The sequence below is a fragment of the Rhipicephalus microplus genome, chromosome 3 (assembly GCF_043290135.1).
Source record: "Rhipicephalus microplus isolate Deutch F79 chromosome 3, USDA_Rmic, whole genome shotgun sequence".
Taxonomy (NCBI): domain Eukaryota; kingdom Metazoa; phylum Arthropoda; class Arachnida; order Ixodida; family Ixodidae; genus Rhipicephalus; species Rhipicephalus microplus.
This window is the reverse complement of record NC_134702.1, coordinates 102,176,564-102,199,074: the sequence shown is the minus strand read 5'-3', so window position 1 is coordinate 102,199,074 and position 22,511 is coordinate 102,176,564. Positions and strand designations below refer to the sequence as shown.

The following is a 22,511-nucleotide window of genomic DNA, read 5'->3' as shown; positions in this document are numbered from 1 at the left end:
TGCATTGCTCAATTAGTGCCATGTGAAGGCTGCTCAAAAGAAAACTACATCGCTGTCAACATTGCTGACTTGACGAGATTGCTTCAGTACTGTATAGTATGCTCGGTCACGACACTCGTGACAAATTATTTAGCTACATGAAATTTCGCTGCAGTTGACCCATTAAATGATCTGCCAAGCTAGTACTCTGCCATCAACTGAAGCCCACCCAGATGCAGCATGAAAGCCTGTGCATGTGGATAATCATACTTGATAAAGCACAAGAACCAATGATATCTCATCTACCTTATTACCGTGTAGACCTTCTCAAAAACAACGAATAATGCACAATACCACACACGGTACTAGACATATGCAAGTGGCGATGGCACTGAGCTTAAGGCTGACCAAACACTTGCTGCTTTATGTCATTGTATTTGTAGGGCAATAAACTGAAAACGCTAGATGTCGTACACCTACGAGACTATACAAGATATGTATAAACAACACAAGTGTTTGCACCATGAACTGATTACTAAAGGTCTTCTTTTCCCCTATTCCTGTCCTTATCTCCTCCTAATCCTTCATTGCAGTTGTGAAGCAAGATAAAGACAAGCTTCACAGGCAGAGCGCTCCACTTTCTTTTTTTCCTGCTCCACTGATTGGAACAAAAAGAAAAGCATGAAGAACTTTCCTCCATGCGTCAAAAACCTGAGATAATAATAGAAGCTACACTTCAACCTTGCACTAAGGTATATGTCAAAACACCAGCATAATGTGCTTTCTTTTGCAGAGCTCCCTTTGCTTATCACATAAAGTTTCCCCGTGGACTGTTGCTCACACATTTGCTATACAATGCAGAGAGTCCCCCCCCAAAAAAAAAAGACAACCAAGAATTGGCTGTCGTCATCCCTGTTTGTCTGTACAGGTGTACAGACAAACAGGGATGACGACAGCCAATTCGCTACATTAATTGCTTTTTAAGTGGTACTTTCACTTCCATAGAGTGCAATGTATGGCTCCCAGTGACCTGCTGCGCAAAATTGCCTTCACAATGTCCCAGCATTCACGCAAGCCATTCTGTATACATTTTCACCAACGGCAGTCATAAAACTAATTACACTGACAAGAGGCATTCGACGTGTTATCTAATATCATGCCAGGAGAACTGAGCAGAATTTTCTATCAATGTACTCTTTACTGGACCTGACTCGAGTACAGATAATGGACATCTCTTCCATTGAAATCATAAGTACAACTTTATGGACTTACAAAAAAAATTAAGCTGCTCTGTTCACAGTCTTTAAGTACGAAAGACTGACTGGTATTTTTCACAGTCGTCCACCAGTAACGCTGAACTCTTTCAGCATGTCAATAAAGATGAATGAAAATTCTGATACGCTGTAGTGTCTAGCATCAAAAACTTGAACAGGATCTAGAAGACAACGGCCAGCGAGTAAACTAAACTATATATCGCGTACACTTCTGCCTTCTTTAAAGCAGCCCTGACGTCAAATTTCAAGATCGAGATATGCCCATCATTCGATCACTTGATATGCATAGGTCTTTTTGGCCAAATTTGAATGGCGTTCGTCGCGTCGAAGTTATTTTATTTAAATGTCGAACAACGTAGAAAAGCTAAGGAGAAAAAACGAAAAATAGTCTGCCCAGCGACATCGACACTAGTCCTACGTGTTCGGCACGATACATTCCACAAATACCATCCTGAGTGACAATACGCTAGTAACGATGACATCAACGATCTCTGAGTGTGCTTGAAGCAGACTCTCGGCTATGCTGTCACTAGTGGCTCTCCTTGCTGTGTTGAAGCATGCAGGTGATTCATCGTGTCGCATCGACTTATTTGCGTTGTGCTTCACTTCATGTGAGCACGATAATTCAGAGCGACAATACATGCCAAAATGTCGGGGAATTGCTGCGTAGTGAGAACCTGCACGTCGAGGCATGGAAAAAGCGGGAAGTGTGTGGCGTTTCATGCCTTTCCAAGTCACGAACCTCAAGGCAGCCAGTGGGTTGACTTCATATGCGCCGTTGGACAGAGGGACTAGATGCCTGTGAAGAACAGCCGCATTTGCCCCCTTCACTTTGCGGAGAGCTGCTACAGGATAAATCCTGTGTTGATGAACCGGTTGGGTTTTACTGGCAGTACGAGGCCTCTTCTCGAGGCCGGGGCTATTCCTACTGTGTGCCCTGCTGCAGCTGAAAGCAGCGATTCACTCGCACAATGTCCACGACATGAGGTGCGTAGTTGGTGTTCCTGAGCTCCGACAGTACGGCAAGAACTGATAAATACATTGCATTCAACGCGGAGCTTGTCAAGCAAGGGTTGTCGCGAATCGCGGCGATACCAAATTCCAGGTCGCTGTCATCATCACTTGCCAATGTTGACCCCAACAATGGCAAGAATGAGAATGTTGGCGACAGAGGTGTGTCTACGCCATAAGAGACACAGTTGGACTGACTGTACGTGCGCTAGTAGACGAAACACCAGTGTGACGTAACCATTTTTTGTGAAAGCGGCATCAGCTGTGCAGTGACCTAGACATGGCCGCGAGGTGGCGCTGCCAGCACTACAATTTGGTGGTCTTTCCACTCATTTTGAGCAGTGTTTGATAGTGAATATCTTAATCAATATTACAGATACTCATTCGTCACTCAGATGCGTTTTAGGACGCGAATCGCTACTAGGGGGTCTATAGCTACTCGTTGATGCAAAAGTCTTGACGCGAGTAAATATGATGTGAGTACTCCTTTAAACACCAGCCACAGCTTGGAAAAAAAAATCTCAAAAACTTTCTTCTATCAAAATGCAGCCACAACGAACGAATATCAAACCTGCTTTCTTGAAAAACTCTGTGGCATAGCCACTGAATGGGTGAAGTGGATAGAGAACATACTAATCAGGTTATGCAGTATTCACGATTTGAGGCTCACTCAAAAGAAACAAAAAAGCATTTGTTCACTTGCCTAACTGAACAGTACCCCCCCCCCCCCCCCCGCATGGCCCCATTGGTTCGAGCAATAGTTTTTCTTTGTTAAGACACAATATTAATGAGAACCAACAGATGACAATAGTAGTAAATGTAATGTAAGTGTAAGAAAGAAAAGCGAGAAAAAGTTAACTTGCCATGAAGGTGACCCAAGCAGCAACATTCAAATCACGCGTCCAATGCTCTACCAACTAAGATACCACAGCGGCTGTCACCCCGTCCACTTTATGGGGTACATATGTGCACTTAAATGTGGGAGAGTAAGTCGGCGCCTTAACGAGTGCAGAACACTTCTGTCTGTTGGCATCGCGTAGCATGTGATCTTACAACGGTCTGGAAGCTGACCAATATTCCCTCGCATACTACATGAAAGCATGAAGTCTGCCAGAACAAGACCCTCGCCATGAATGAAGGAGAGAAATAGAAATTTTAAGAGGTCGTGTTTCTTTCTTAGAAACAATATTGACTAGTACAGACAACATTGCCACGGAAAGTATAAATGATGTTAATAGTAGTAAGTGTGATGTAAATGTGAAGAAAGAAAAGTAGGTGGGGGATAACTGACATGGTAGCTCAGCTGGTAGTGCATCGGACATGTTATTTGAGGGTTGCAAATCTGGTCCCTACCCATGGCAAGTTACTGTTTTGTTCGCTTTTCCTTCTACACATTTACATAGCATTTACTACTAATAACATGCCCTACACTTTCCTTGGCAATGTGGCATGTTAGTTTTAATTAAAGGACTACAATGAATGTTTATGAATAGATATAGTCATCATAAATAGTTGTATACAAGGAGATGTACACAGACTTGTTATATTACATCCTGCTTGTATACGCGAGTTTTTTGAAATACAACCCTCATGAGACTTTTTAATTAATGAAATGAAGCAAGGATCATGTCGAAGCATATTAGGTATTCACGGACCTAATCCAACGTGCTAGGTAACATTGTGAAAGTAATAAACGGAGGAGATCAAGCAGTCGCGTGCGCGAAAGCAATCTCGTCAAAATATAGTGCCATGTCAAGGCAAATTATGCGAGCGCCAGCAAAACGTGTGATATGCACCCATTTATTCTAACTTAGCATAAATGTTCCCGAGAGACCGAGCGCGAAACGCTTTCGACATGGGCTGTCGCAATCAATATCAGATGCGGCTCGCCAAACAACGCGAACTCGTCAACAATCGACGTCGTCACACTTGGATACAGTTGCGTGCAGTCCATGCCATTTTTCAGTTAGTCAATAAACGCGCTCATCAGATAACCGCATGTGTGTCACACACTGCCCGAGAAACCGTAAACAAGCACTCCAATTAACGAGCCATGGCTGTGTCGATGCGCTGGCACACTTTACGGCTCGCATTAAAGCGGATTCGCTGCATATTGCCCGAGTGTAGCAACGAAAGCGGAGACAGAAGCGCCCGCCGAAGAATCGCCGGCAAGCTTCCTGGCGTCAGTCTCCAGTGAATCGGCTAAAGTTACATGCGCGCTATGTCCGTAGCACCTGTCTGCTCATAAAACGGAAACAGCTGCACACGATTATGCATATCCGTCTTCCCTTTCATGTGATACGCGAAAGCAATGACGAGAAAATTAACAGCGCTCTTAACGAGGACAGAGCGCTGGCTCTAGACAGACGCTGAGTTTCAAAACTAAGCCTAAGAACTTGATAAGCAGCAAGAAAAAAAGCTCGCCGTCATTGACAAGAAAAGATTCACAGCTCTTGCGAAAGCATCATCGATGTGCCAAGTGGACATCGTGAGTAATGTGTGCTCAGCAAGCGCCGGCCGAAAGTGCACCGCGCAGCAACTGTGAAGGTGAGCGGCTTGCGATACATTCGGAAAGCAAAAGCGGGTATCCCCGGTGCTCGACCACAGCGGAGCGTCAACAGCTCACCTTTTGACTGTTTACTGTGAGGAACGTGAAAATTTTGCGGGTCTTGTAAACGAGCAACGGCGTTCGCGCGAGTTTTGCTGCAGGTCCGAAAATCTTCGAGGCGACGTGCAAAGCTTTTAAATATGCAAAACTTGAGAGCCGTCCGAAGGGTCGACAGGAATGAAAGAGCAGTGGCGTCGGTTGCGGCGCGGGTTATTGCAGTTTCTCCTCTGCGTGGTCGGTGGTAACGCTAAGTCCAGGTACGGAACACACACATCCGAAGAGGCAACCAGAGAGTAGCGAGACAACACGACGCATTCACTCACCGTTAGCAGAGAGATTTTGTCAAGAAGTGAGAACGGGACAGTAATCACCACCGTTTCGGACAGATAAAGCGCGTGCGCAGAGGGCAGCGCTCCAAGCGGACGCGACTCTAACCTCGCAAGTTGCGAAATTGCCGGCTGTTTTTTTTATTGCGCCTCGTTTACTTGCGCAGGAAGAGAGCTATCTTTCTCGCCGTTGCAAGGTTGTTGAGTGGGGCGCGTTTAAACCCAGCGAAAATACTTACGCGCTATGGAATGGCCAGGAGGACACGGCTGCAGGCCCAAGTGGGCGCCTTTCACGAAAGCGAAACTGAAAACACTTGGACATTTTGCCCGCTCTTTTTCAAAACGCGTGACAGCAGCACCATAATGAGGTCAAGGATGTCAAGTACTAATTGTGACTGTACAGCCCACACATGACTATTTTCTTATATGCAGTAAGCGAATGAAACGATTGTGCTGACATGGTTGGTCGATGCACGCAGTGTGTCTTGTGCGCGGGATGCGATCTGAGTTAGCGTTAACAAAACTCGCCGATCCCACTAAAGGTTTGCGTTAAGCCGTATCCAAAAACTTCCTTTGCGGCCTCCGGTTTCACTCGTGCACCGTTTGATGGATTATATCCTCCAGCCAGGTACGTATAACTTTAATTCCTCCCCGCAGTCAGCAATGTAGCCAGCGACCCAGGAAATGAATAAGCAGAGCGTACTCCTGTCGCAAAGAAAATACATCCTCCAAGCTGTTTACATTCACCGCGCGTGCGCATCGTGCGATTGCACATTCCGGTTTTTCATCTCGACGCGTATAATGCGTGACGTCGGATCCAGACAGACTCTTTTTAATTGACTCGATCGGCTGCAGGTAGCATGTCACATTATCGTGGTGTCGTGCCAAGGAGGAAAAGTTTTTTACCGTGTCTTTGAGAAGCGGTCGAGGTTAGGCCCAAGATCTCGCAAGATGCTGGCTCTTGCTCTAGGGCTGGTTTTTGACGAGGAGACCCGTCGGAGCCTGCGTGCCGCTTATCTAATCGGCTCCGCCGCCGCGGGGATACAGCCCGGCTCAGGCCACTGCAGACGTATGCAGGGTCGCCTGATGCGTCCACGTGGTGTGTACTTACGTGGGGGACGGCGGTCTGTGAAGGAGAGCTTCGTGCGATAGCATCGTCAGCGGCAATACACCCGAGCCTTGGTGCGAGTGAAAAGCCTGCAATCTACCAAAGAAAACGTTTTCTTCTTTTTATTATTATATTTTTTGCGAGGAGAAAGCAGCGAGCTGGCACTTCGTACGAGGGCGCTTCGTACGAGCTGTGCTGAAACGTGACCATCAGGTCGTTCAAGAACCTTTACTACGGCTCAGTTTTTGAATGTGGAGAATTTTGTAGCCACACCTACTCGCTAAACCGGCGTCGGTGGTGTTGTGTCCCCCCCCCCCCCCTGCGCATGCTCGCGTCTAGTTCCACAAACTTGCGTCTCGTGCCAAATGTCGCCCCCCCCCCCCACCCTCTCTTTCTTGCCTCACAAGGCCGATGGAGGCAGCGTCTGCTGGTAAAAACCTACTGCTCGCGTTGCCCAGCCGCTCACTGGCTATCCCGCATATGTAAGCACTGGATCGCGCGTTTGGAATTCAGTCAAGGGCGTCTTTACTTGGCTTTCGCTTGACTTGACGCTTTGCTTCACTCGAGTACATGCGATGGAAGCAACAGTACCTTCAACCAATAGTGGGGCACAACCAGAGGCGTAGCCAGGGGGTAGCACACCGGGCCCGTGCCCCCCTCCACCCCCGAAATTTTTTTTTCACCATGGCATTGAGAGTGAAAAATAACCACTTTAAGGGGGTGCCCTCCCCGAAATGATGAAAGTCCCCCCCCCCCCCCCACGAAAAAAAATTCTGGGTACGGTCCAGGGTACAACCCAACATTAGCGTCCCACCACTCGTTGAAGGCAAGGCTTCTCCTTCATCCAATACTAATAAGAATAATAAAGACAAAATAACAATTAAGTATTCCCAAACCATACCTAATTACGCAACATTCACGCGATACGCCCCACCACCCTGCGACGCATTTACTCGAGTTACCCCCGTAGGAAGACGCCCGTGGCTTTTTTTTTTATTTGTTATTAACTGGTTGAAATTAGGTTTTACAAGGAGAGAGAAGGTAAATGACGCTGACGCTGCTGATAGAACGTTTCTCCCTTATGAATAATGTGTCTTGGGACGATGCTTTTAGAACATTCGCCAACGCGATGCTATGTAGTAGTCTACGTCGCAGACAAAGAAAACAGCCTCTGTGACGACGCTGGAGCAACATCGTGTTTACAGCATTGTTTACAAACATGTCTTCATTTTCACAACAAACAATGTAGTTCAGGTCGAGATTTGCACGGAAACGCGTCTGGTAGGTTAAGGACTCGAAGATGATTCAAATTACGCCTACCGCGATTGAAAGCGATATAAAAGCAATGTGGTATCTTTGTTCAAGATGAACGAAGCTCCCGTACATGAGCCGGACGAATTGCCCTTGTGTTGCCTCTATTCGTCGTTGGTGTGTATTTTAAATGTCTTCCCACAATGTAGTTCTCCAAGTAAACCATTCAACTCCGCAATACTATAGCACTACTTGCATTGGCGGAAACTGTTTAAGCAATATGGATCTTACGCGGAGCCGTCAAGTGGCTTTATGAAGAGCTCTTCCTTGTCTTTTTTCGTTGCACACTTCGAAAGAAATTTTTCTTTCCCTCGAACGTCGCAGCATAGTCCTTCGCTAGCTTCAGGGAATATGTGGTCGCATCAACTACTTAGGGTGGGAACGCTTCAGCTATACTTCATGTACCTTCATGCATGCCTTTGTATATGCGCGTGAATAATATACATAAACACATGCGAAATTTAATGCAGAAGCTCCAAAGGCAAGAGTCACCACAATTGATTGATTCGAGTCCAATCTTCGGAGTGGTTGTGTAATAGTCTTTTCCATTGACTGGTAAACCATACGCATGCTAAGAAGAAATGATGCAGGGATTCACTCTCAGTGCCATGGAGAGAGAGATAGGTGGGGGTTTACGAGAGGAAAGCTGAGAGCTTGGCCTGAGTCAATTTCCTGACCCGCTACTCAATGGAGGCATAACGGTGATTGTACCAGATCAGCCATATGTTTTGTAAAAGTTCAGTGGGGAGACTCGGCATTGTATTCTGGTGACTGGTATTAGTACTCCTCTGTAGCAGCATCATTGATTTTCCCAATGATAATTGAGATGAGGAAACTCAGTTGCCGACAAAGTAGACTTAGCAAAGTTGTCTGACGTGAAATTTTTTTCAAATCGTGACGCAGATGCTAGCGTCAACGTCGGCAAAATAGGACCATCGTGAGATGCTACTGTGAGTGCATCCACATATTTATTGAGAGTTGTACATTTGTGCCCTTGTAGCCACACCAAGTGAATCAGATGAATATGCCTTAGAGTAAGAGAATAAAATACTAGTAAAGTAACTGAAAGTTTTGGTTAAGCTAACGAAGAACAGACAGCTATGTTGTCTGTCAGAATCGCGGTTTCTGATATTCATAGGGGTAATTTGTGTAAAGCTAAAAGAATGAACAACGCACGAAGGTGGCGTTTGTTTTTTTTTTTTTTTTTTGTCCTTACTTGTGTAAATTGTCGCTGTTTCTTTTTTTTTTTTTGCTTTATATGGATTCCTACGAACGAGCTTGCATCCAAACACCTTTAAGGCGCATTATTTTTCGATTGCATCTGTAATTTATCGCTAAGTTACCTTGCAGTTGATCTAAATGATGCACATTGATCGTTTTTCTTGTGGACAATGCAGTCATGCGCGAAGAGACGCATTAATGGCTGTAGTGTTTACCGGAATGTCGCTACCGCAAATTAAAAATAAGGGCCAAACCTCATGAGCGCGAAAATGCACGCGACAGCGACGAGCGACGCGACGTAGATTGTCTTCGCGCGATCAGTCGCTAGAGCAGGCAAACCTCATTCACGCGACGGCTTCGGCGAGTGAATTCCACTGTTGCTGGCATGAGGCCGTCTACTCGCACCAAGAAAACCGCGTAGCGAGCGGTATGCAATTTAAAAATAAGATATATTGTTGTGTAATGGAACGGAAAGTGTTTATTATTGCCTTGCAGCACTTTTTTATATGCACATGCGTAAACATTGCGTTATTTCTTGTTGCGCATACGTGACTCGGGCAGGGTCATGTGCACGTATGTAGTCTTTGTCTTTTCCTGTATTTCGCTCTTGGCTGCTTGAGCCCAGCACTTCCGGGCGATTAGGGAATGCTCAGTGTGAAGAGAGGCCTTATGCTGCTGAGCAACACTTAACAAACTACTAATTTTGCGACGGAAAACACAGTCGGCTTCGAACATTCATAATAATGATGTTTCCGATGATATGTTCGCGAAATGTCAATAATGATATTTTACACACGAAAAATATTTAAGCACGTACAAAAGTGCGCAGAACCCCCCACATTCGGTCATTTTGCATAACGCATTGCACACGTCCACACGACAAGGTGAGAGGACAGGAGAAGCTAAGTGGATATATTATTCGTCTGCGTTTAATTGCATCGGCTCTTCAGCTGCGCGAGCAAACATAAAGCAACGATCATCAATTCGACTGATTCCCATTTCCTAACAGCAAGGAATAAGTAACGATGTCGAATGAGGAAAAAGATAACTCCAGTATTCTGCAAGGATGAATATACACTTTATGGTTGGACATTGTTTCAGCACAACAGGAGACATCTCATTGAGGCCGACAGACTTATGCACCTGTCACAATCGCAAGGTAAGTTATTTGTCATGAAAACCATGCTTTCATAGTGCCATTTAGTTGTCACATTAAAAAGCTCTACGGACATTTGGTGGAATCGATCTTTTCAATCGAATAAGTTCTCACTCACATTTGACTTGTGCACAGTCTTGATGCTATAGAAATACCAAGAAAATTGTCAAATACTTTTCTTCTACCACTCTGTGTAATTAGTTTATAACAGGTCATACAATGACGATGGCTCCTCGTACAGGCCAGCTCTTCGTCAGTTGATTCTTGTATTGACTTCGTTCTTTTGCAGCCGTGGCATATTGAGAACGACTATATAGGCAGACGTTTTCTTTTTTTTTTTAACAGTGTCTTGAGTACTATAATAAGCACTGTTCGCGCGTCGCATGCAGGTTTTGTTCACTTCTGTCTCTTAAACGACATTTTCTGTGTCGTGTGGCAGCACGCAGTAAAAATGGCATAAAGTTAAAAAAATATGTATGCAGGCTGCGTTATTGTTACATCTTTAACCGGTCGAGAGTCGCAGGTCTGCACCGGATCGGAAAACGAAATGGAGCAAGTCGTCTCTACTCGTGTTGTAACAAGGATGAAACAATCGAGCATTACTTCTTATGTTGCAGCTGATCCAATTTACTGAAGAGAAACATTTTCAAAGTGGTTTTAATTGAATTAGATTAGATTTTGTTGTTTCAAATATTTTATCCTTTGGAGCCTCCTCGTTAGGTCATTGTCACTGAGATCTCTGCTCGACGGCAGAAAATTTTTAGAATGAATTGGGGTGGTTTCGGTCTCGAGTATGTAAATTGCTATCATTATTTATTGTAACTATTCAATAAATAATTAGTCACACATTTCTTATTTAATCACTTTTACTTATGACAGACAGAAAGGAAGACCGACTGACGGATGGACGGACAGGGAACTTTATTGATATCCTGAGGAGCCATCTAGTGCAGCCCCAGATGACCCGTGGTTTGCTGTCGGCTAATCCCGTGTATTATGAATATTTGGCCAATCCCCCAGAATTAGTGTGAGCCATATATAGAATTTCAACATCATCGTCGTCGTTGTCTTCTTCTTCGTCTTTTTCTTTTTATTCTTCTTCTTTTTCACTATCATCATCATCATCATCATCATCGTTCAATGCAGATTGCTCCATCGCAACTGTCAGGGTGCGCTTAATCATTGTGCACAACTTCTTGTATACAGGGTGTTTCATTAAGGCCAATATTCTTGAAAAACCAGGAAAAGGCGCTATTTGCTTGCATGCAGTCTTTCCTGTTCCTTTTTCTGTAGCGGCAGGCATATTGAAAGGGTTGAATGCATCATTTGTAACAGTGATTAGGAAAGTTAAATTACTTAGCTTTTTTATTTAATGGAGTTAGGCAGTTAAGGTAAAAGTGAGACTTGAAGTACTTCTTGCGAAGAACCCATTGCCGCTTCGAAATTTCAGGAAAGCGGCCTCTAGAAATGACTGCAAAATTATGAAATTCTCCGCAATTCTTTGGCAAAACAGAAACCAAAGGACCAATGGGCACAACGAGCAGACGTATACAAGGAGGTCACTATTGAAAACAGCGGTTACAGAGGTGCAGTTTTTCGCCAGTTCGATAACGTATGTGTGTCATGCGTGCTGTGATTGCAAGCGCAGCCCACACCCACATAACGAAGTCGGTTGATGGTTGATATAACAACGCTCTCACATTTCGGACGTCACAGACGAATATGGCAGTTGCGCCTTTTCTTATTTCGGTTTCGGTTTCGCCGCATAATTCAGAGAAATTCATCAATTTGCGGTTATTACTAGAGGCCATGGTCTTCTTCGAAATCTAAAAGCGGCAATTTTCACATGAAGCACTTCAATTTTACCGTTTGACTTAAGTACCTAACTCCACTAAATAAAAAGTTAATTATCAAAGTTTATTATTTGCGGTTAAAATGATGTCATCAGCCCTTTTAAGATTTCTGCCGCTACAGAAAAAGCAACTGTGAATACTGCGAGCAAACAACGCCTTTTCGAGATTTTTTAAAAGAATATTGGACACATTTCTTGAAACACCCTGAAACACGAGCACTGGAACAAGCGCGTCAAAACAGACGGTGCCAGCAGATCACGCGCTGCAATCCAAAGCGCCAGCAGTTACTTCTCTAAAGTATGTACACCAAATCAGCTCCTCCACAAACAACTCACGCCGTGGAAGCGAACACCGGGCAACATCGAGCGAATTCGAGAAGCCAGTGCAGCGGCCACCGGCGCATGTCTGTCTGCGCAGTAGAATATGCAATAAGGATCTACCCTTGTACCCTGGGTTTCGTCTTTCTGCGCACACGTGAGTCGTATGGAATAGTAGCCAACTCGAGCACGGCCTGATATAAGCGGGTGAACACGGACAGTCAAGACGGTCGGTGAAGAAGCGGCAAAATAATCATGTCACAGACCGGCAACGGATGGAACAACGACAATCAGCGCTGCAATCTCCACAGGTTTTTTCCTCGAAGAAAAACATTCGGGACACATTCCAAGAAGTTATGAACCGGGCATGATTGGCGAATATTTCAAGACCTCGAGTGCTCTGAAGATATTGTAATGCATGAGTTTGTTTGCGCGTTTGTACCGCTACTGATTTGACTGTTCCGGTTGTCCTAAATGTCGTCAGAGTTACTGATTAGCCAAGCGTGAATGATGTATATGTGTATGCAAGGCTTGTATTGTCATAATTAAGAATATGTTTTGTTTATGTTGCCAATTCGTCACTCTGACTCGGTCTTTGGACCACAAAATAAACGCGTTCGCTGGTGCACTACAGAGACCTATACCCTAAATTGTCTAAGCTTTTGTGCAGCGTTTCGGGGGCCGACACGTCAGTCCTTGGAATCGGCTCCACGATTGCCTTCCCAATCATGGTGTTAGTGACAATGCCCAATGAAGAGAGGCAGTGTTCTTTTACACATTTTTTTTATTTCTAGGTTTGAGTGGTTTGACACGGTTTTTCTCGTGAGATTCTAGGAAGTATTTAGTCCATGATATCGCTTTTTCTTGATATTCATACGCGATTCGCAATTGTTTTACAAGATTAAACTTACACTTGGTTCCCTTAAACTTCGCCAATGCGCTTTTTTGATTTCATTGACTGATATATGTGGCTTAGCGTCCAAAAACCACCATATGATTAGGAGTGACGCTGTAGTGGAGGACTCTAAAAACTTCGACCTCCTGTGGTTTTTTAGCGTGCACCTGGCCAAATATGAGCACACGGGCCTACAGCATTTTCATCTCCATCGAAAATGCAGCCGCCGCAGCCGGGCTTCAATACCGCGACCTGCAGGTGAGCAGTTGAGTACCTTAGCCACTAGACCGCCGCGGTGGGGCGATGCGCATTTTTAGGGGCGAAGCTCCTTAAATCGGCACCCGTTCGTCCCTCGTAGCCACTGTAGTGTGTAACAAGTATAACTTTTTGTCCTCCAAGACGGTGCCGGTGAGAGATTTCTTCTGTGCGTTGTTGAACAATAAAAAATTCGCTGCGTGCGCGTGACTAAAAGCCGAATGCCCCTGTCTCTCATTCCCCATTAGCAGCCATTGGCACGTACATTGAGCACTATCTGACAAAAAAGGGTTGCTACGTTATACTCGCTGGGTGTAACCTCCTTAGTTTTAGAAAGGTTTAGCGAGCGTTGGGCCGCAGTGCCATGAATACAGTGAACTAGTATATACCATGAACTCGAGGTGGTTAAAGGTGGGAAGTAGACACGAAGCGCCAGCCGTAAGAAAGTGTGCGTGTGCCACCTCTCGTTTAGTCCTTGGAATGTCCGCTGGATGGCGGTGCTTCTATATGGGGAATATATGATGAAAAGATGCGAGATGGTGGTACTTGGAGTGTTGAATAGATGGACGAACGGATACACAGACAGATGCATGGATGGACACATGAACGTATCGCAGGGGCGGATGCATGGACGAACGCAGGGACGTCGCACGAACAGACGCACGCACGGACGGGCAGATGGACGCATGAACGGTAACACAGACGGACGCATGGACGGACGGAAGCAAGAACGAACGGACGGACGAATGCTTCACCCCACTCTCCATCATTCACTCCGTGGATATGCTGCCTTTTCTTTCTTGTCTCATGAAGTTAAAATAAAACAGCCATCAAATAAGCCAGTTAAATTAAAGCAGCCAGGTTTATCTCAAATCAGCGTGGTGTTACGTGTTTCTGAACTAAAAGGTAGCACATATTTATGGGCGCTATAAAGCCAAAATAAAAAAAGCACATCTATACGCTTCTTGTTTCAAATCGTGAAATACACATGGGGAAAAAAATCAACACTCGGACATGCGTCACTCTTCTGGTAACGCCTTGAGACACAAAAATTATTTTACATTGTTTCGATTTCAACCAAATGAAAAAAACATTCACACTTTTTTTTTTCCTCGCTTGGTAGTTGAGTGACCCCCTTGATAGATGGTGGTCACTTGGTTGAAGTGAACAATTTGGATCAACTTCGGTCATCCATCGAAAATTGTACGCGAAGTTTGCTTTCTTTATTATCTTTCCTCTATAGTTTGTACATTGTTTTTATTGTTTTATACTCCCTTCTTCTGTTGTTAGTCATGTATCTTCAAAACTTGTTTTCTTTTCATGTATTGCTCATTTCATATTATGTACTGACGCCAAAGCCACCCCGCAACGGGCCCTGTATACCCCGAAGCTGTATTAGTATTGTAAGTAATAAAATAACTAGCTTGTGAAGTCACCTGTGGCCTGGGACGCTTTTTTTTGTTTTGTTTTAACGAGTGTGCATTAGGTATGTACCAGTTCATTATATTGGGCTGTGTTCCAATACTCACCGTAGACGGCTAAATAGACAGCTAAATGGGCGGCGGCTATCTTAAGTGTCATTCCAATTTTCACGTAGCCGGCACAGTAGACAGCTCCGAGAAGACCGCATCGTAGATAAATACGATGCAGGCTACTTTGCTGTCTAAACACGATGGCGGCTCAGCGAATCGCTCAGATAGATCAAATCTCCCCAGAATTGTCGTCCGCACACAAGCAGACGCTTTCCTAGACGCTCAATGTGAGTAACGTTTATTGGTTGTTGATTTCAACACAAAATAAGCCAGAAATTACAACTGTTACATTTGTTTCTTTTAGCTTTTCCTTCTCGACGTGAGGTGGCGCAACATCGCTTAAAAGCTGTCCAAGTGTGTTCCAATTCTCGGACAACATGGGCTCGGTGCGGTCTTCTAAGCAGTCTGCGTAGACTGTCTACGTGCTGTCTAAGAATTGGAACACAGCCTCGGTCCACCGTGTATCGGTCATATTCTGTGTGAATGCCGGCAACAATGTGCGTTCACGTTCCTTCCTTCGTTTAGGAAGCCTAAAACCAGCGTGCACTAAAGAGCTAGCTTCGTCCTACCTAAGCTGCAAAAGAAGTGCATTCTTGCGTTATTACATTACACCAATTTATAAAATAATTTTGATATGACTGCCAAAGTTAAACTTTGTTAAAACGACAGTATAATACTTGACGCCTGCCATGACCATTGTAGAATGGATAATGTTGCATACAATCAAAATACGTCTGACATGTACTTCATGCGGGTTGTCTCAGTGCCAAGTTAGTTACCCTCCCTGCCTTTCTCTTTTGATCTATTTCTCTCTGTCTCTCTCAGTAACATACTGATACATAAAACGTGAAGCTCTCATTTTTTTTTCACCTCAATATTAGATATGAGCCCACAATATTCACAAGGGAACATCACTCTGCTGGTCATTTCTTTAAAAAATTCATACAAAGCGCTAAGCATGTCCACAGCCACGCTCGCTGTTCAATAAACTGCTCCAGCAATAAACGAGAAGTAATCGCGCAAAGCAACTTTTGCTGATATATCATCAACCTCATCACAGTATCTACGTAATGCGAAGCGGAATGAACTAGAAAGAACACTCCTCTGCCTACGTCGAAGGCCTATCCTTGCGATATTCTGTTCCTTAGAGATATATTCAGATTATAAAATTAATCATTTCCCAAAATTACATTCCTGCAATCAAAATAAAGACCCAGGGATATTTTTGTTTCTTCTGTTGTTGTTTTTTTCTTTTCATTGTTCTTTTTCATCGTAAAACCGGAGAGAGACGCACCTTTGTGGCTTTAGCATATTTCGATAGCCACTTCTGAATACAAGTGTTTCGGTCATCAAATGATTTTTTTTTTATTTGTTGGTTCATTTCAATGCCAAAGGCTATTTCACCACATATTTCTGGATAGTCTTCAGGCCTAAAACCTACTCTAGACAACTTGACTTGGTCCCTGAAGACGGTTACATTAGCAGCATACGAAGTTTTTGATGCAAATAGGCATATAAAGTCATACCTAAAGGACCCCTGGCACCAAACTAGGAAATTCGAGATGCTGTGTTTTTTGATGACCCTGCATGGGCGGCCCCCTCTCACCGATTATTAGTGGCGAGCATTGCCTAAAATATGTTTTATTATGGTTTTAAAGTTAGGACGTGTGCTCCTCCGAGTATTCAGGCACAATCCATATTTTCTGTGGTTTCACGTAGGGCGGGGATCCCCCCTCGTGACGTTGCAAATGTCAAGAACATCGCCGAGACGCGCACAATACCCCGACAGGCACCCCGCGATGACTATTGTTCGCCACCCCTCCCGCTCTGTTGCCGGGCTGCTCTCGAAGTGGTTCGGGCTGCTTACGCCAGGAATGCTTTTCTGTTCTCCAAGGCGGACCCGCCCGAAGCCCCCACACCGTTTCATTCTTCACCGCCCGCAGCCCCCCCCCCCCCCCCTATTTGAAAACAGCGTGTTTCAGCGTGTCCACCTCGGTGAGCGCACGTAGTCGCAGGCGCTTCTCCGCTCTGTGGCATTTACGAATCCGTATTCTTGGCTCCTTGGAATGGCGCGCAGTTCGGCATGCAACATTTGCGCCTGCGAAGAGACGCTTGAGCACATTCTATGTCACTGCCCCGCATACCAGCCTGAACGACGCATTATGGAAGCCAAGCTCCGTCAGCTGGATTCACGGCCGCTTACAGAATAGAAGATCCTGGGACCTCAGGCGACGGTTTCGCCTACGCGCAACGCCACGAAAGTTCTCTTGTGCTTCTTAAGGACCACCGGACTTCACGAGCACTGGTGAAAGAACAGCGTGAGACCGTGCTGTGTAGTCCCGAGCTGAATAATCATTCATTTCTTCTTACTGCTCTTTTTTTCTATCTCTTTCCTTTCTATTATTCCTCTTTTACCCCACTCCAAGTGTAGGGTAGCTAACCGAGCCAAGCTTGGTTAACCTCCCTGCCTTTCCTCTCTGTTTCTCTCTCTCTCTTGTTTCCTATGGTATTTAGGCGGGCGTTTCAAACTGACGCAAAATTATTCTGAATTGGCGCGACTAGGATTAATTATACGATGCGTTAGAGCATTCACGTTATATTTTTGGCATTACCAGACGCAAAGCTACAAATTACTGTAAAAAACTCACAAACAAAACTTTCCATGTCAGGGGTCCTTTAAACACATGCTAGTAATACTGCAAGAGTCGCAGTTAGGATTGCATATATTGATAGAAATAGCATGACGTCCTTCACAGTGAGTGTGAAGTCTCCAATACTGCGGTTTCGTATGTATACGATTCCAGCGCGAGCGAGATTGCCTTGATTCTGGGGCCTGACTTTTGTCCCTACTGTTACAAGAAATATCGGATATAGCGAATATCAGGTATGACAAACCAACTCGTGGTGTCAGTGTTACTTCTGTTACTTCGTTCTGCCGAGGCTTGACATTATAAAGCAATTCGATTCCTTCATCCGCAACTGAACATTGCAATCGAAATCTCGTGCAGCACGTGGTTGGTCGACGCGCGAAAAAATTCGCTTGTCACACAATGCATATCACTTAAAACTGAAGCGACGCGTGGCCTGATGTAAATTCCTTCGTTTTGAAGGAAAGTGCTATCATCAAAAAATAAAATGCTGTAGAGAGAGCGCGGCGGCCGCGTTTCGATGGAAAAGAAATGCACGAGGCCCGTGTACTGTGCGATTATTATTATTATTATTATTATTATTATTATTATTATTATTATTATTATTATTATTATTATTATTGCACTGGTAGAATCTAACGATTCCAAGAAATGTCAAGGCTTGATTACACCACCAAGATTTTAGAAGGGCATAGAGCCAAGGAAGGAAGGAAGGAAGGAAGGAAGGAAAGAAAATAGGAGGAAAAGAACGGCAGGGAGATTAACCAGCCTATGAGCAGCCGGTTTGCGACCCCGCGCATGGGAGGGGGAGGGGGGAGATGAAAGATAGAGAGCAGAGAGGGAAGAGAGATAAGGTCACCAATACTCTCAGGTACCACACAGAAAGGTTGCCCTCGGAGAACGGAGTAAACAGATCAACAGCTTCAATATAAAGAACGAATATGGCAGCTGCTCAGGGCACTGATGCCCTTCAGCAGCAGCAGCGTGGAATTACAAATCACCGATATCACTTGCAACATATACAAGGTCCGTTCGCATGATGTCTACACCAACGTTTCTAGTCTCGAAGCGTTGGTCTACACAAGTCTCAGTGTGTATCCCCGGTTGAAGAAAAGAATGCTAGTACACTGATGTTTTAGGGAGTGCCAAACAAGTGTGAGGCTCACGGGACAGCTTTAAGCTCTCCCATAGTAGAGTACCAAGTAATCTAAATCGTTACTTCTTTTTTCTAAACACACCATTATGTTTGGCCTGTAAACTGGGTTATTTCTTATTTAGGGGCGTCTTACTGCTCTCCCATAGTTGAGTAACGATACTCGAAATCGTTAAACATTTTTTTAAACCCCCCATGTCAGTGTTCTGAACCAACGTATACGCTTTTCTTGTCTACTTCCGTTTAGGGGCGGCTTTCAGCTCTCCCGTAATAGAGTACCGAGTACTCTATAGCGTTAACCACTTTTTCTAAACACGCATTTGATTTGATTGTGGTGAGGGGCCTCATCAAAGTGTGAGGCTCACTGGGCGGCTTCATGCTCTGCTATAGTGGAGTACCTACGCTCGGGGCACAACTTTCTGTGGCAATGAAAGAAGGCTACGTGGGCGGAGCTGATGCTCCTGTACTCCTCCGCGAAGTAGTCCGGTTCAGCCCGCATTTCCAATGACGGGCTCGCGTTTCATGCAATCTCACTGCACACAATTCGATAAGCCTGTTTACACAGCCATTTGTGGGAGAAATTTGGCACAAGCTCCTTGGGTGAGTCGTCGGAACAGCTGCAGGGCGACGCTTGCTCACCTGAAGACTCCATTTTGACTGTCGGGTGCGCGTAAAACGTGCGACGTTTTTAGACTCGCAAAAATGGAAAGTGACTCGTCAGAAAGCAACGACAAATAATGGTATTTCTTCGGCGTCTGCAGCGTCTCTTTGTAAACAGCAACCAGTAGAAAATATTGCTGTCCTTTTTTTATTGCTTCCACGTGAAACACACGGACAGATTTGTGGCACTATTATTGGCCGCGAGGGCCTCCATAGGCCAGCACTGCGATCGTTTTGACGTCACAGATAGAATTCGTAGCTGTAGAATACGGCAGCTGTTCCTTTCGCGACCCCGCTTGCATCTTCCTCCATGGCTGTACTGGTTCTTAGTCGCGATTTTTCTATGCAAATTAGACACGAAAGTGCGACCGGGGGCACCGATTCATAGTTTGCTTACCCGTATTATCAGGTCTTACCGCTTCTTTAAGCACCGAGCTTCAAAACAAAGAAAAGTACGCACAGTAAAAGCGCAGGAAATGCAGTATTTTAGCAGACAACACAACCCGGCATCCTATGAGTGACGTCATCATGTAGCTGGCGCCACGGTATGTCCTTGAGGCCAATAATCTGAAGCGGAGGCACATGCCCACTTTGCCTCCCTTCATTGCCACAGAAAGTTGTCCCCGTGCTCTAAATCATTACCCACTTTTTCTAAACACACATGGACATTCAAAACGACGTGTGTAAATTCAGCTCTTCCATAGTAGAGTACCTGGCACTATAAATCTTTACTCACTTTTTCTAAACACATATGTACTTTTTGCCCCATCTGCGGTACTTTTGCTTGAAACTGGGACAGTTTACAGCTCTCCCATAGTGCAACACAACGTACTGTAAATCATCAAACATTTGTTTCAAACACTTCTTTTCGGCATCTTATTCGGAACGCAGTGATGTTCGGTACTGCGCTGAATAATTCACAATCAGAGACATGAATATAATCTATTTGGGGATTTTTTCTTGCAAACGTTGATAAAATTTCCAGCATATTTTCCTGCACAGAAGTACTGATTTGCGCCCCCATCCACGCACACAGATGCTATAAATACTCGTGTCTGACGTACTGGCGACTTTTGAAATCATGACTAGCCCCTCCACAGCCGCGCAACAAAAGCATGACTTTATTATTTCATGTACTGTCAGAACACCGCACATTGTGGTCTTCAAATCTAGCACTAATGGTGAACTAGAAATCACTCCACGTAAATATCAGAAACAAATCCGAAGGGATATGATTGCGTGGGGCATGCGGTAGAACCGATTGCAACAGATGAAGGTGCACTGTGACTGCTAATTATTGGTCATAAAAGAAGAATATAATCATTCTTTAAATTACTGTAATATTGCAATGATTCCCTTTTTTCCCTTTGGCTCAAAGTGACAGGCGAAAATTCCTCGCAAAGGGAAAAATTCCCTGCACGGAACATCACTGTCGGGACGGCTATTGGCTCTCCCATGGTAGAGTACCGTATATTGTGAAACACTTTTTCTAAACACACATTTTGGAACAAAGTTAGAACCCGCTGTGTGCTTCATGGAGCTCCTATAAAAGAGTACAGAGGGCTCTAAATTGTCCATAGTTTTTTAAAACACAAAGTAAGATTGAGCACCGCCCTGTAAAATACCGTGACCACCCACCCGCCCTTTCTCTTACGGCTTATTGTCCCAATGGGCCAAGACAGCCAAAGCGTCTTGCGTAACACCATTGCACTTCACCCAACTTTACTTCGATCTCGCAAGTGCGCATCTGATTTATTTATTTCAAATTGCCCCAACCCCCAAAAAAAAATTGTGAACCTGCTCGGCTCCACGGGCAGCGATGAAACTGCGAAGGTAGTGGCCTTCCTTTGATGAGGCTATCGCATTGCTATGTTCTGCAGGTTTTTCAGATACGTTCTATCACTGCTGTTTATTAAAAACTCCTTGCGAAGTTTTGAGGTGGTGATACAGTTAGCACCTTTATATCAACGAAGTATCACGTCATAGTAACCTGACTCTGGTAACGCGTCTGCCGTTCAATGTGTTAACTGTGCCCTCTTCCTTTTCAGTGGAAGTTCTGTGCAGCGGAATTAGCCAATTTATGTGTCAAGTACGCGTTTATGATTATGATAGTTTTCTGATACGCCCCATAGATTCCAGTGGCAGATATTCGTTTGTTGGGCTAACTGTTGCTTTTGTTGATTTTTAGTGGACCAGTGGTACATAGCGTGAGTTCCCCAGTTTCTCTCTCGCGTACCTGATTGTGATGCCCACCAGAGTTACCACGACTCCCGAAAATGATTGCCTTGACTAAAACACCATCGTTGTTTAAATAGCCAGAGTGATACTAGCCGCACTCCATTTACTAGCACATAACGTACGACTTGCGCTGATTGTGCACCTTAGGGGCCGGACGTGCGGCTTTATCTCGACAGGTCACCGAAGCAGTTTAATTTCTTTGCCAACCACTGTAAGCCCAGATTAGCTGCAAGTTTCAAACACTGACGTACATAATACTCGGTTCTCTTGTGGCTCCTCCACCATGAAACATACATAGCTAACTAAGTAATAGTTCAGCTCCGCGTCCGTGGCAGTGGGTTCCCCTTGCCACCAGAAAACACATTTCTGCTCCCCACAAAGCACCCCCCCCCCCCACTACAACGACCTCCTCTACACACACAGATCAGCACCAGGTTCAAACGTCATTGCATTGTTTCTTTCCCAGCGCCTGGAAACGCTGGATAACGACGCATCGAAACAATTTTCACCAACTGATAAGTAAGGGCTCAATGACCCTTCAGCCACCGCTGAAGGCGGCGCGAAATTCACAGAGGCCGGGAAAGTTCAAACGGGATCAAAGAGCGGAAGCTCTCAATGAGCCGCGCCGGAAGTGAGACCGGAAGCAACACTAAGGCCTGCGACCCCACCCCCTTTTTCTTTTGCCATATACTTGTTTGCTTTGACGGCTTTCACGTTCAGCGTCCATCGGACTGCACATTCCTGCAGCGCCCCCGGAGGTCTCAGGGTGGACACCGTTCGCCCCGTTCCTCTCTAGTCAGACGTCCGCTCTCCGTGGCGCCCGCTGGAAGCCGAAGTCGACTGCAGGGCGATATACAGCTTTATAAGAGACGAAGCACTGCCCGACGCTTTCCTTTGCACATACAAGGCCTTCCCGGAGTGAAGCTCGACCGATTTACCGCTTTCGTCTCTGATCTTCCTTATCAG

General features: G+C 45.0%; 2 protein-coding genes across 7 annotated transcripts in view; one reads left to right on the top strand and one right to left on the bottom strand.

Moving 5' to 3' along the window:
• Window positions 1-6,261, bottom strand: part of bur (GMP synthase burgundy) — a 38,537-nt gene extending 32,276 nt beyond the window's left edge. Inside the window, exon 1 of one of the 3 annotated variants that reach the window (XM_075890067.1) lies at window positions 6,105-6,261. The gene's annotated coding sequence lies outside the window, so the exon portion shown is untranslated. The other 2 variants (XM_075890068.1, XM_075890069.1) reach the window with 2 other exon arrangements.
• Window positions 6,262-8,536: 2,275 nt separating this feature from the next.
• The window catches only part of LOC119172037 (nicotinate-nucleotide pyrophosphorylase [carboxylating]), a 31,748-nt gene continuing 17,773 nt past the window's right edge, over window positions 8,537-22,511 (top strand). Inside the window, exons 1-3 of one of the 4 annotated variants that reach the window (XR_012894328.1) lie at window positions 8,537-8,567; window positions 9,940-9,997; window positions 22,293-22,511. The gene's annotated coding sequence lies outside the window, so the exon portion shown is untranslated. Of the gene's footprint in view, window positions 8,568-9,939; window positions 9,998-19,369; window positions 19,388-22,098 lie in introns of those variants that run through there. The other 3 variants (XR_012894329.1, XM_075890071.1, XM_075890070.1) reach the window with 3 other exon arrangements.